The following is a 14683-nucleotide window of genomic DNA, read 5'->3' as shown; positions in this document are numbered from 1 at the left end:
CTGGGGTGCTGTCTTGTTCCCGCCGTTTTGGGAGGGAGAGGCAGCCCGGCCGGTCGAAATAATAAGCTTGCTTTAATTTGATTTTAATTGGAGTCAGTGGTCTTTTCTTGCGTCCTGGTCTAACAGATTCTTTTTCTTTTTCTTTTCTTTCCTTTTCTTTGTCTCTCTCTCCCCCTCCCCCCTTTTCTTTCTTTCTTCCTTCCTTAAGTATTAGGAATTGAAGCCAGGCATGCTGCTCCACCAACTGAATTCCAACCCCAGTCCTTCATATTTTTTTTAAAAAAATATTTTTTTAGTTGTAGATGGACACAATGCCTTTATTTAATTTATTTATTTTGATGTGTTGCTGAGGATCAAACCCAGTGCCTCATACTTGCGAGGCAAGGGCTCTACCACTGAGCCACAATCCCAGCCCCTGAGTATTTTATTTTAAGACAGGGCTTTACTAAGCTGCCCAATTGGCCTCAAAATTGAGATGCTCCTGCCTTGGCCTCTCAAGGTGCTGGGATTACCAGTGTGTGATATCATGCTCACCTGGAGTATTTTTCTTAAGTTCCAAGCTCCCACCCATGTCCCACGTGGGCAATGGAAATGGGATTCCCCTCAATGGAATGGGCTGGCTGAGAAATAAAAGCTAAGAAAATGGCAAAGAAAACCACAGAACACAGAAAATAGTTTCAAAAGGGACAGAATGGGTAAGCCCATCAGACAGATTGAGCTTCTGGCAAAATGGTGTCCATTCCAGCTTTATTTGTATCGGGAGACATCAAAGGCCTTCCATAGAATGTTCTTCTCCAAAAAATGGTTAAAGGTGGGCTGTCCAGTTCCTAACAGGTTACTCCCATCTCTGTAACTACTATGAGGGACCTTCCTAGCAGAGTAGAGGGAAAGGTCATGTGCATTGGGCAATCTATTGGGAGAGCCACAGAAAGTTCCCAATGCCAGGCCTATCTTTCCCTAGCTCCCATGCCAAGAGAAGATCCTCATGTATTTCACCACAGATGGCTTCCTGCACCAAGTATCATATTTCTTTGTTCACAAATACTTCAGTATGTTTCTCTAATGCACAAGAACTTGAAGAAAAAGAAACAAGATCACAATAACATTGTCATGTTTCCCCAAATGAGTAATTCCTTAATATTCTTAAGATCCAGTCCAAGTTCAACTTCTCTTAATTGTCTCAGATGTATCTTTTTATGGCTATTAAAATAAAAATTCAAACCTAATGTACATATTACACATTAGGGTTCTCTTAAGTCGCTTAATTTATGACAATTCCTTTCCTTGTTTTTCTTCCTTTTCTTGGTGTTTTTAAATGTAGCAACATGAATTCACCTTGTAATGTGCCATGTGTTTGTTGAAGAAGTAAGGCTATTTGTCCTGTTGAATTTCTCACATTCTGGATCAGGCTTTCAGTTTCCTCCTGGTGTCATTAACAGGTTCTTTCTATCTTCCATGTTTCTTGTAAGCTGGTAGTTAGTTCAAGAGGGTTGATTAAATTCAGCTTCAAGGTTGAAAAAATAAACTTTTTTGGCAAATATAGCACATAGCTGGTGTAATAGCTTACATTTTAAATACATTATGTCACTGATTTATTAACATGCTGAATCTGTGATTATAATCAGTATCACAACTATACTTCTCTACTGCTACCTTAACACAAGCAGATCTCCCTTTTCAGCTTCAGATGACCATTCAGGCAGATCTCTGAGAGTGGTGTCACTCTCAGATGTGAGAGGAAACTAATTTTTAGCTATGAAAAATTTCAGTTGAGTATACATTAAACTTTTAATTTCTTACTCAATTCAAACCACCTCTCTGACCTCCTCTGTTCCTCCCCTTTGCTGTCTAACTTTCAGGTAGGGACCAACATGGAGGAAATGTTACATGGCTTGTCTTTGAATTCCATTTGTTGAACAGTCTCTGTTGAGTCTCTGTAACAGGAGCATCTGCCATAGACATGCTAGGACTAAGTTGCTGGCCATAAGGAATAACTTAGTCATGTCTGCTTGCAATTGTTAAAGAGCTATAAGGGGCTCTAGCCATAGGCATGCTTAGCAATGACTGGTTACAATTGATTGGGAGCACAGCTCCATGGACATGAGCAAAGAACATGCCCAGTTACAATTACATCACCTCACTGGACATAACCAATGGACATTGACTTTCACTGGTTGTAACCAATCACCAACATACACCACCAACTTGGAAATGTATTTAAATTGATTGTCTTGCCACATTGAAGAGTTTTGCTGCAAGGACATTGGTGAGACTGGCCGCCTTGCTGTCTGTCCCTGGACTGACTCCACTATTCCTTGATGTCCAGCTAACAGCTGAAGAGAACCACCAGAGAAGGACAACATCTGCTCTTTGGCTAAGAGAAGTTTCATGGCATCAGAGGTATTTTGGGGCTTGTGGTTGCCCTAGGATTGTGTGATTTGCTTATTGTGTTTAATTAGTGTGCATTGAATGCTAGTTGCGGTGCCCTAGCACACCTGAAACTTTTACATTAAGTGTTTATATTTGATGATTGGTGTGATTGAATATATATGCTTGCATTTAAAGACAATTTGCCTCTGAGTAATTATTAATAGCGCCACTTGCGACAGTCTCCTTGGTCCATGAGAAATGTCATGCACTCTTACCCAACCAAATGGTGACAGTGTAACTTGTTCCCATTGCAACTCTCTGTCCTTGCCCTGTGCTAGAGGCAGCCCCAGCCTACCTCTAGTCTTCAGATTTCTCTAGACTCTTCAAACTCCATTGTAAGTTTCTCCCCAAAACTCACTTGTTTTCAACTACTATAGTAACACAGGGCAGACCTATACATCACTTTTGCACAAATGAGCACAAGTCCGGCATCTCATCCTGAGATGAGAGAGCAAAAGTCCAGCATCTCATCTGGATGAGACCATGACTCATCTCATGGCTAGTGCCCCAGCTTTTCTAAAGAGATGTAGTGGCACCCCCTTTCTCCACAGAAAAGTCTTAACTGGGTTTCTCCAGAAATCTTCACCATGGCTGATTTTAGTACTGTCAGCAAAAGAGTCTCTAAGAAAGAGTTCCATGTAGATAAACTTCCTATTTTTGTGTTGCCCTATCTTAGTTGGCCACTGGCCCGCAAGAAATCAGCACTCCAGGTGCTGGACACCCCCTTACAAGTTTTTCACAAACGTATCCAGTATAGTAGTTTGTAGAAATGTGCAAACAAGGCCTTGAGCTGGGCTTCACAGAGATGTCTACATTTTAAGATAAGAAAAGTTACCAGTTGGGCTCCATGGTAACAGCTGGCAGGGGGAGAATAGAAAGGGGAGAGGAAACTCTCCCCTTCTCAGTTATTGTCCTTGAAGGGTTAACTTGCCCAGAACAGTGAAAGAAAAACCTTCTTTTATGTAAATTTCTACAGACTGTGAACTTCGGAGCCCCTCCCCTTACATGCTGGGTATAAAATGTTGAAACTCAGGTTTAGGGGATTGATTGATCACAGCAAAAGCTGTGCCCTCTGAACCTGGCTGCAGCCAAATAAAACTGTTTCCTGCTATCTTTGGTGTCCTGCCTCGTCTGTCCCTACAACAAGGATGTCTTACTACCTCTCCTCACTTGGCTCTGTCCTATATAGGACATGGATGAGATGCTGCCCAAGTTAAGTGTCTGAACATGAATTTGCCCTAAGGAATCTCTGGTCTTTTCTATAGGCTACTGGGAGTGATAGTAGCTGAATCAGAAATTGTTTCTGTGTCAGAGTAAGGCCTGAGCACATGTTAAAATGGAGGGTTCCTGCCAGCCATGGTGGCGCACACCTGTAATCCCAGAGGCTCAGGGGGCTAAAACAGGAGAATCGAGAGTTCAAATCCAGCCTCAGCAAAAGCAAGGCACTAAGCAACTCGGTGAGACCCTGTCTCTAAATAAAATACAAAATAGGGCTGGGGAGGTGGCTCAGTGGTTGAGTGCCCCTGAGTTCAATCCCTGGTACCAAAAAAAAAAAAAAGGAGGGTTCCCATTGTTGGCCTACTAAAGATTTATCCTAACTTCTCAGGCAACAGGTAAATCCTAATATACATTCATTATATGTTTATTAAGATTTATCTTCAACTTCACTTTATAGTTTTGTTAAACATACAGGATTTCTTAGTTTACTTTTAAGTGAATGACTCAGCAAAACTTAAATTTACATAATATTCTCCAGGATTTCTTTCTTCTTTTTTATAACATTAGTGGGATGTTACAAATCTCATGAACAAGAGTAAACAAATTCTTGTCTTCTGTTCTTATTCAAGGAGACTTGTGTGGTCTACCAAATACCACCACCAACAGAAGCTAAAAATGAAAAACAATTCTAAAAATAGAAGAAGATAAGGAAGTAGTCCACAATAACATGTCAATTACATATTTAAAAGTAAATGGATGAATTAAGATACCCCGTCTTCCTTAACATTTCAGCATTTGGACATAGAATCATGCAATGTTCAATTCCCACGTTTCATTGGATACAACCTATAACCATTGTAATTGATGTGTTAAGGTCTATGTGCATTTTTAAATTAATGGGTTTAATTACAATTGCTAGGTAGAAAATTGCTTATTTAAGTGTTAAGTAGAACTAGAATTAGGAAATGAAAAGAAGGCCTACTGACTCATTGAAGTCACCAGAAAACACTTTTATTTTGCTCTCAGCCAAAATAGAAGCAAATAATAAACTTAGAGCTGCATGATAGTTAATCAGTATTTATGGATAAATGTGGAGGGGAAAAAAGATAAGCTCTATGACATCAAATCTAGTATAAGTAGAGAGTTTTTTAAAATGTGTGAATGCTTCTGGATGTTTATGGTTGAATCACATTAAATTTACTCTGGACATATCTGGTTAAATATACCAGATATGTATGAATTTTGTAGTAAGTATATTCAAAAAGTGTGCACCTAGCAGAGTTCCGTGCTCATGCTAAAAGAGAGATTTGTGGAAGAAAGAAGGGAGAAGTAGAAAAAGGGAAAGGAGGAAGAAGAAAGGAAGGGAAAGAGGAGAGGGAGACTGGTTTCTGTTGTTGTTGTTTTATTTTTTGTTTTGATTTGTTTTGTTTTGTTTTTTGGTACTGGGAAGTGAATCCAGGGGCACTTAACCACTGAGCCACATCCCAGCCCCTTTTTGTATTTTATTTAGAGTCAGGGTCTTGCTGAGTCTCACTAAATTGCTATGGTTGGCTTTGAACTCTCAATCCTCCTGCTTCAGCCTCCCAAGCCGGTGGGTTTACAGGCTTGTGCCACCACACCCAGCAGGAGATTGTTTTTTTATTACTTCATTTCGACATCTGAGGAAGCATAAATTGGCTAATGGGTTTTTCATGAAGACTATTAAAATGTTGATTTTTTAAGAATATTTATTTTTTTAGTTGTAGATGGACACATTTTTTACTTCATTTATTTATTTTTATGTGGTGCTGAGGATCCAACCCAGGGCCTCGCATGTGCTAGGCGAGCGCTCTACCGCTGAGCCACAGTTCCAGCCCTAAAATGTTGATTTTTGAGCCTAATTGTGCAAATGAAAGTAATAGTTTAATAAAAGCATATTATGGTAATAATTAAAGGGATGACAATGCAATACGCCTTTGAAAAAGGTATGATGAGCATTTGTTTTTTGTATTTTTGTTTATAACTCTGACATCAGAATTAACTTTGTAACATTCCAAATATCAAGTTATCTGTTCATTCTCCTAAAAACCCCATTTTCCAAGTCATTTGAATTTAATTCAGAATGTATTTAAACACAAAGTCCTATTAATTAATAGAGAGCAAACATTACATTAAGAAATCCAATGCAGACTGAATGTTGAAAGGAAACCTGATAAGACAGAATTGCAAGATAAGATAACATATTAGTCATTCTTTTCAATCTTATGGGAAGATTTCAATATTATTTTGTGACTGCATAAGAGTCTTAGATGCAAATGCTGAGAGGGGCATAGCCACGGTTCTGTGAGATTCAACTAAAGACTACATTCTTCAAACTTCTCACTCTCCCCCTCCATTGAATAAAACCACCGTCCAACCTACTGTTCATTTCCCACATGGTATGATCCTTCTCTTGTGGAGAAATCCACAAGAAAATAAAGAAAAACATTAAGAAATAGCTTCATGGCCAAAGTCACCCTTCCCTTCAGGGTGTTCCCTTGGTATTTTCTATATCATCTAGCACTGCTCTTCAAACACCATGATTTTAATTTCTTGTCCCCAGAATACAGATTGCACATACATAGAGTTCAGATTCATTTAGGAATCATTGTGTCCACACTAATGAAGCTATGTTAGACATTACAATTAGAACTGAACAAAATAGATGTGATCCCTGAATTTTAGAATGGTTTCCTCTTTTTTTTTTCTTCTTGATACTGGGATTGAACTCAGGGGCACTCGACCATTGAGCCACGTCCCCAGTGCTATTTTGAATTTTATTTAGAGACAGGGTCTCAAGAATTGCTTAGTTCCTCAACTTTGCAGAGGCTGGCTTTGAACTGGCGATCCTACTGTCTCAGCCTCCCTAGCCACTGGGATTACAGGCACGCACCACCGTGCCTGATTTGGTTTCACCTTTTGAGAAAGAGTCATTACATAAATCAATAGGAAAAAAATAGGAGATTGAAATGTGTTATAAAGAAAGAAACTAGGGGTACTGGGACCAGAAGAGCAGGGGATAGAGAATCAGGCTGAGAGTTTTACAGAAGTTCTCTGAGGAACCAATGTTTCATTAAGGCCATGACTAGGAGTTATACAGATTATTCTGATTAAAGTGAGAAGAGGTGTGTGCCTGCTAGATAGGATAGTTTGGGGGAAGCCTAGGGCTTAAGGGACTAGAATACATGGGGCAAGAGGTGAGAGTGAAGGAGTCGGGTCCTCAGGAGCCCAAATGCTGTGGGGTCTAGAGGCCACATTAGAGATATTCTATTCTATTCTATCCATAAACCACTGAAGATTTTAAGTAGGTGACTGATGTGATTTGGGTTCTGTGCCTTGAATATTTACAAATAGATTAAATATAAACAATGAATCAATGATACAGTGCATCTATGCCATTTCTGAATTCTGCCAACCTCAGGAAATTAATTTGATATAACTTTTTCTTAAGAAACAGATGGTAGGAATTGGTTAATTTTTAGTCATTTACCAATCATTGTCCCTTTCTGCCAGTCCTTCATTTTATTTGGGGGAATATGTTATGATGTTTAATCTTGCAAGTCAACTTGTCTGGGCTAAGCTTAGGATAACCAGATAGCTGATAAAATTATTATTCTGGGTATTATTGTGAGGGCGTTTCTGGAAGAGTTTAGCTTTTGAACCCATATATTGATCAATAGGATGTGGGTGGGCATCATCCAATGAATGGGGACCCAAATAGAACAAAAAAAGGCAGAGAAAGGGTGAATTCACTCTTATCTTGAGCTGGAAGAGCAGCCATTTTCTCCTGTTCTGGGACACTGGAGCTCTGGGTTCTCAGGTCTCTGGATTCTAGGATTTACACTAGGATCCAGTCCCTCTCTCCATTTTCAAACCTTTGACCTTTGTCCTCAGACTAAATTACACCACTAGCTTTCCTGGTTTTCCAGCTTGTGGACAGCATATTGTAGGACATCCTGGCCTTCATAATCATATAAGCCAATTCCCATAATCTCCTTTTAGGTATCTCCATATCCCCTTGGTCTGCTTCTCTGGAGAATGCTAATACCTACACCTCCCTACTATGAGTATTCTTGGTGTCTCATTCATCCTTTACCAGGAGGCAGACATGAAAAACCAAGCCATTCCAACTGGACTTTCTCCCAGGAATTAGGACCTTTGTTGAGTAATTACTAGCAGGGAAAATGTTTGAAGGAATTCAATTCAGACTTGGAAATTTTAAAAGATTGCATGTATTCCAGGCCTTAGTGCCCATGACTTCCGGGGCACCTGCCCTGTCTCAAGCTTGAGTCCTGAACATTTCATCTTTCATCCACCATTGCATTGGGGATATAGCTCAGTTGGTAGAATGCTTGCCTCGCCTGTACAAGGCCTTGGGTTCAATCCCCAGCAACAACAACAACAACAAAAAAGTTCCATCAGTAAATTCACTTTTTCCCTAAAATTACTTTGTTACTTACAAAACAAAAATCATCGTAATTGGTCTTGAGAATCTATTTTAGCTCTGAATGGTAATCACATTTGGGTCTCTAGTTTCAAAAACGTCTCTAAAGATATACTACTTGTACATTTCCAATCTAATGAAAACTTGAACTTTTTTTTATCAAGTTGAGGGGTTGGAGCTATAACTTAGTTGGTAGAGTGCTTGCCTCACATGCACAAGGCCCTGGGTTCAATCCCCAGCACCACAAAAAAAAAAAAAAAAAAATTCCAAAGTTGATTTAGTAGTTGGAATACACTTTTGAATAGAAAAGATTTGAAAACAGTTTTCTCTCAAATTACTTAGGAAAAAACAAATCTGCAGTTTCATCTTTGCCCTTTGTTCTTTATTTTGTTTTATGTATTTTACAATGAAAGATCACTCTTCTTTCTTTTTTTTTTTTTTAATGTTTATTTTTTAATTTTCGGCGGACACAACATCTTTGTTTGTGTGTGGTGCTGAGGATCGAACCTGGGCAGCACGCATGAGCGCGCTACCGCTTGAGCCACATCCCCAGCCCCTACTCTTCTTTCTTTCAACAGTATTTTCCAAAGAACATTAGCTCCATGCAATGCTTCCTGATTTTAAAAAAGCATCAGTAGTTCTTACGTAGAGTGAATGGCAGTAAAGACTTTGCTTCTTGGGCTGGGGCTATAGTTCAGTTGGTAGAGTGCTTGCCTCACATGCACAAGGCCCTGGATTCAATCCCCAGCACCACAGGAAAAAAAAAAAAAACAACTTTGCCTCTTTATTAGGGTTTTGGAAAACACTGTCCATCTCAAAGCATCTAAAGAACCCTGCAGTAAAGAGATCCGAGTATTTCCTCAACATTTCCAAATGTTTCTGATCATGACAACCCTTTCTCTTGCAAAACCTATTCAAGAACTAGCATTTTGTGGAGCCCACTTTGAGAAGTTGCTTCTGAAGCTTGAAGCAAAGTAAAAGTGGAATTTTTCATGCTCTCTCAGCTGTCTGTTAACACAGCCTCATGTTCATTTGGCAGTGGGGTAATCCCTTTTCCTGATTCTCCTGCTTCAAATACACCTTAAATATTGTTTTACTTATTGTTCTTTTTGGATTTTTTAAAATATGGTATGAACCCAGGGATGGTTAATCACTGAGCCACATCACCAGCCCTTTTTATTTTTTATTTTGAGACAGGGTCTCACTAGGCTGCTTATAGCCTCGATAGGTTGTTAAACTGGCTTCAAACCTGAAATCCTCCTGCCTCAGCCTCGTGAGTATCTAGGATAACAGACATGTGCCATCATGCTCTGTATCTTTTTTAGAATTTTTAAGGGTCTCAGTGTCCCAGCTTATACTACTCTTTGGTATTTATTCTAGATATGTCCTTTGAAATGCCTCTTATCCTTGAAATGCCTCTGAGTATGCCCATCAACATGCTCTGAGAGTTGCCACACTATTTATGTTCATTTGTTTTATTTCTTTTTCTCTGTGTGTTTTCTGATTGTCCTTAAAATTAGGAGGTGGTGTGGTCGGGAGAAAGGTTAACATTGAGCTCATGCTGGTCTTTGCTGGCACATGTGTAAGTAGGCACATGCACAGACACAAACACATATAGGAAAAGCATGGTCTTTCTCAAGTTCACCTCAAAGACATCTGATTGCCTTGGGATGGTCCAAACTCCCAAACTAAGGTGAAAGATGTGGATGGAGAGTGAGTTATGGGGACAGATCATCTCTCTCCCAGCTGGGCTTGACAAATCTAACAAGTCCATGAGATGGAAGGCCAGGGGTGCCAGGGAAAGGTCAAGTTGGACAGGAACATGAGTATTAGCAGTGTGGGCCTGGATCTTGGAACAAGTAATTTCAGCTAAACTGCTGACTATTGTGTCCTTAACTCTTCAATCATTTGCTAATTAATTTATTTGACTAGCTCTATTGAGCAACTACTCTGTTAAGGCACTGTGCTTGGTTCATGACTTCAAAGAACTCACTGTCATATTGGGCCACTAGGAACCTACATTAAAATGTACAATGTAAACTAGGAAGCATTCTGATAGAAGTGCAAAAAAAAGTTTTATTTTTCTGCATTAACCTATATATTTAAATTATAGAGTATAATTTAAGCTGTGCTACTCTAAAATACATTTTTTCATGAATGTGCCTTCAATTTTCTCTAGTAGCTTATATTTATTCATGCTCATTGCTTTATAGCATTTTTGGTTTTATTTTTGCTTGCTTGTTTTGTTGCATGCCTTTTGTTTGTGTGTGTTTTTGTTGTGGTTATTGTTGTTTTTGGTGCTGGGGAATAAACAGAATGATGTCTGTAATATGTTCATTATAACACTCTCCTTGCACATGTGAGGCAAGCTTTTTATCCTCGAGCTTTATGTCCATCAATATAGCATTTTAAATGGAATTTCACTGCAAAAATGTAATGTAAAAATTTCTTTATCTTTTTAAAATTTTTATTTGTTCTTTCTAGTTATCCATGACAGTAAAATGTATTTTGACATATTGTATATACATGGAGTACAATTTCCCATTCTTGTGGTTGTACACAATATGGAGTTACACTGGTCAGATATTCATATATGGTAATGCAAAATTTAAGTTGCCAAAAATATTTGCTTTTAAATAAAATAACCATTCTGTTGATGACTATTTGGATAATTTTAATTTAATTTTTTTTTTGCATATTGCAGTAAACTTTCTTCTGCTTATCTAATGGAAGTGAAATATTTTAATAATACCATTGTGCCAATTGTGGTTTTAACTCCATTTATTTCTCTGATTGGCAGTGAGGTTGAACATCTTTTACTTATGGGCAATTTGGGATTCTATACATTTTTTATACTTCCTTTCCTTGAAATCTAGTACAGGACAGGTAGAGACACACCTCCCATAAGTAGCTGATTCTCCTCACCATTACCATGTTGCTTGGTTTGCTAACACTAGTATGAGTTCCTACCTTCTAGGTTGGTATCACCTGTGTAAATGGATGGTGGGTTTTTTGGTAGACCTAGTAGTATCTTTGATGCCTGCAATGTGTTCATTATAACACACTCCTAAAACTTTTTTAATGCAGATTTAATCTGCAGGATTGAACCCTAACATTACTCCACTGGAGCCCTGTGAAGTCTTCAAGATGGGCGAGAGGCTTTTCATGGATACCCAAGTTGCTGGGTAGGTATGGGGAGGTAGCCAACGCCTCGATAGGGGGTTCTTCTTCCTGCCAAGGAGAGTGTAAACCACCTGAGAAATTAAAGTCTAGAATAATTAGTGAAGAACAAAAGACAAAGTCAGAATTAGGTTTAAAGAATTGGAATACCTGATAGGTCCAGTCCACAAAGGAGCTGGAGCTAGACAATTAGAAAATGGCTCCTGTGGTTTATTTAAGGAGGTACGTCAAAGGCAGGAGTAAGGTTTCAAGGGTGGAGTCTTGCTTCATGATTCTTGTAGTCAACACATTGATTGGCATCTTGGCAGGTTACACCTATCTCAGAGGGGCTGTGTGGCTGGGTGGTTATAGTAGGTCACCCCATTTCCAGTGCTGTGTGGGACTAGGCAGAGCAGAATAGGGCTCACAATGTCTTTGGGCTGTCAGCCAGAGGAAATGTCCACTGAAAGTTCCCAGACACCAGATTATCCTATTCACTAGGCAACCATGTACAACACAGTCCACACACATTTCACGGACAGCTCTCAAGAGGTAAGGTTCCACTCTAAAAAGATGAACCATTCTCAAGCATGATATTTCTTCTTTCAAGACCTTTGCTGCCCAGATCCACCTGTAAACTAGACCCTCTTAGATATCATCAACAATTGGGTGCAATTACATCAAGTATGCTCCTCCCCTTTGGAACACCAACTTGGATCCACTGGCTAGCAGCTTGTGGGACAGAGCCAGAGCCATATCATGTTTCTGAGTCTGACTTTAGCCTCCACTTTCCAAAAACTAGACACTGAGATCTGCATGTTCTGAGGCTGCCTTGCTAGAATATGCTGTCCTTTTCCCTCAGCTATAAATGTCCCAATTAAATACCATTTTTTATCAAGTTCAACTTTCAAGCAAATGAGACTTGTTTTACTTCTTTGAAAGCAAACATGAGAAGATGACAGTGCTACACATCTTTATTAAAAGATAAAGTGGGACTAAAATCTCTTCTATCCAATTGGCCCTTATGAATTATAGTTTTGTTTTTTTTTTTGGTCTGGGGCATAAAAATGTTTCAACCCAAGCCAGACACTCATTTTAAATCACTTTGGTGATGTTAGGCAAGTATCTCTTTTAACATTTAGGTAAGAAAAAGATCAAGTCTGATACTTCAATCGATTTTTATATCTTAGGTCAGCATATTTCTTCTGATTTGGATATGTGGAAATTCTGTGGCATTTAATTTACAAAATGGGTCATTCAGTAAGACAGCAATGTGGATAGAAAGTTCTATAGAACACCACAGCATGAGGAAGCAAGTGATTTTCTGCCAAGCTCACTCCAGGTACCCAAACATGGCCCAGTTCTACACTAGAAGAGAAAAGCACAACAATCCTCTAATCCTGGACCTTCTTCCTGTTTTTATGCACAAAACTGTACCCCCAACTGCTGCCCTTGACTTCTTTTCCCAACCCCTGCTTTTCAAGAGCCTGACTATATTCTTAGATCCCATTTGTCTTAAGTATGTTACGCAGATTCTGAAATTCTGAGAAAAGGAACCACTGTTCCTTTAGGAAATGTTCCAATGTCACTTAGAACAAATCATTTACAAGCTCTAAGTGGTTTTATAATATATCTTAGGAAAAAAAAAAAAGATCAAGTTGCACATCAGGAAGCTTTCAGAGAGAACATTATCACAGCAAATCCCCAGTTGTGTTTTATTACCTTGGCAGAACAAATGAAGAAGAAATATTTGTTCCCATAAAAGCACAGAATTCTGAGATTTGACTTGGTGGATAGTGAAAGGATTCTGATCACTACCCTCTGCAATATGACCTTTTTCATATTTTTGGGATTCAAGTCTCAACCCTAAAGTTAGAGGATTAGCCACAGTTCTGAATTCTTGAGGTTTGGATATTGCATGCAAAAGCATTAAAAAGTGAACAATGGTTTCTTAAAAGCAAGTTTTAAAGAATTTTTTTTAAAGGCTTTCTATAGTTGTTTTACTATTAACTTGGCCACCCTCATTTTTATGTAAACTTTGAGTGTAGATTGCCCTGACAAGTGTTCCAAGTCAGTGTTCTCACACAAAGGTGATATTTCTGAAGGATAGAGAGTGAGATACACATGGCCCTGTGCCTAGCTGGAGGTGGGGAGGCATAAGTTTTATGTACTGATCAAACTCTGGCAGCACACCATAAAAATTCATGGGACACCCTTTTGCCATGCACGCAGATGCAGAACCACTGCCTGAGGTTTAGCTTGAAAAACCAGCTGCTCCTGTCTAACAAGGAGACCACAGTTGGCCGAGGGTCTCAGCTGATTAGTATAGGTCAGTTTTTCCAAGTGCCTCACAAACAAGCTATGAGTTTAATAATATATGGACAGAGCAGCAGCTAAAAAAATTATGTGGCTCCTTTTGAAATTTTCTTGAATTCTTCTGATTGCGTGGAGAGAAAATTTCAGTTTAGTTCTGCTAAGATTTTGCCATCTCTCCTCTTAAGAGCAATGAGTAAGAGATAGAGGGTAGAGAGAGAAGGAGAGAGAAAATCATGACTGCCCGTTCTTTTATTACATAATCTTGAAGTGACATCTTAACCACTGTACCATATTCTATAGTCCAGCCAACACTAGGGCATGGATACCAGTAGGCAGGAATTTGGGCCTCCTCAAAGGTGCCTACCCCAGGGATAAACTGTAATTACCTGTTTTCTTCCTTTTCCCCAGTGAATAAGGTACTCCATAAAGGTGGTGAGACTGTCTTGCTCATTGTAGTATCCTTAGCACTGGATACAGTGTCTGACACTTAAAATAGCTCAAAGTTTCCCTGAAGGAAAAAAGTAAGGAAAGAAGAATGGAAGGGAATGAGGGAGGGAAGGAAGGAAGGAAGCCAAGTGAAAAGATGAGACCAGGATGATCTGCTAATTTTTAGAGAGCACGGGATGTTTGCTTGTTGCTTGGAAATGCTGGAGATTGAACCTAGGACTTTGTGCATGCTGGGCAAGCACTCGACCCCTGAGCTGCATCCCCAGCTCCAGGGGATGACTTTTTAGGGAAGGAAAGCTCAACCATAAGGAGCATTCTAGGGAGCAGAGTCAGTACTGTCTCTTCCCTTATTCTGGACATAAATGAGCTTCCAGGGAAATGGAAGCAACTCTGAGAAGAGACAACACCCCCCACCCTGCTCCCAAGATAGACTGCGTGGATAATGAGCAGTTGAGCTTCAAAACAATACAGCAGTCACCCATGGAGAAACCACCCTAGTTGGAGTCCTTAATTGTAGAGAAATGGGCTCTTCTCTAATTGCTAGTGATGATGAACATTTTTTCATGTATGTGTTGATTGATTGTACATCATCTTCTGGGAAGTGTCTCTTTAGGTCCTTGGCCCATTTATTGATTTTTTTTTTTTTTTTGG

At 39.3% G+C, this 14683-nt stretch overlaps 1 long non-coding RNA gene across 2 annotated transcripts in view; it reads left to right on the top strand.

The window, feature by feature from the left end:
- The first annotated feature begins 1880 nt into the window (after positions 1–1880).
- LOC107140013 overlaps positions 1881–14683 on the top strand; it is a 39788-nt gene continuing 26985 nt past the window's right edge. Inside the window, exons 1-2 of one of the 2 annotated variants that reach the window (XR_001503234.2) lie at positions 1881–2400; positions 11198–11295. This is a non-coding gene — a long non-coding RNA (uncharacterized LOC107140013). The remainder of the gene's footprint in view (positions 2401–11197; positions 11296–14683) is intronic. The other variant, XR_007347926.1, reaches the window with a different exon arrangement.

Source organism: Marmota marmota, unplaced genomic scaffold (genome assembly GCF_001458135.2).
Source record: "Marmota marmota marmota unplaced genomic scaffold, marMar, whole genome shotgun sequence".
Classification (NCBI taxonomy): Eukaryota; Metazoa; Chordata; class Mammalia; order Rodentia; family Sciuridae; genus Marmota; species Marmota marmota.
Note: the sequence above shows the minus strand (reverse complement) of the source record. Positions and strands in the feature narration are given on the sequence as shown.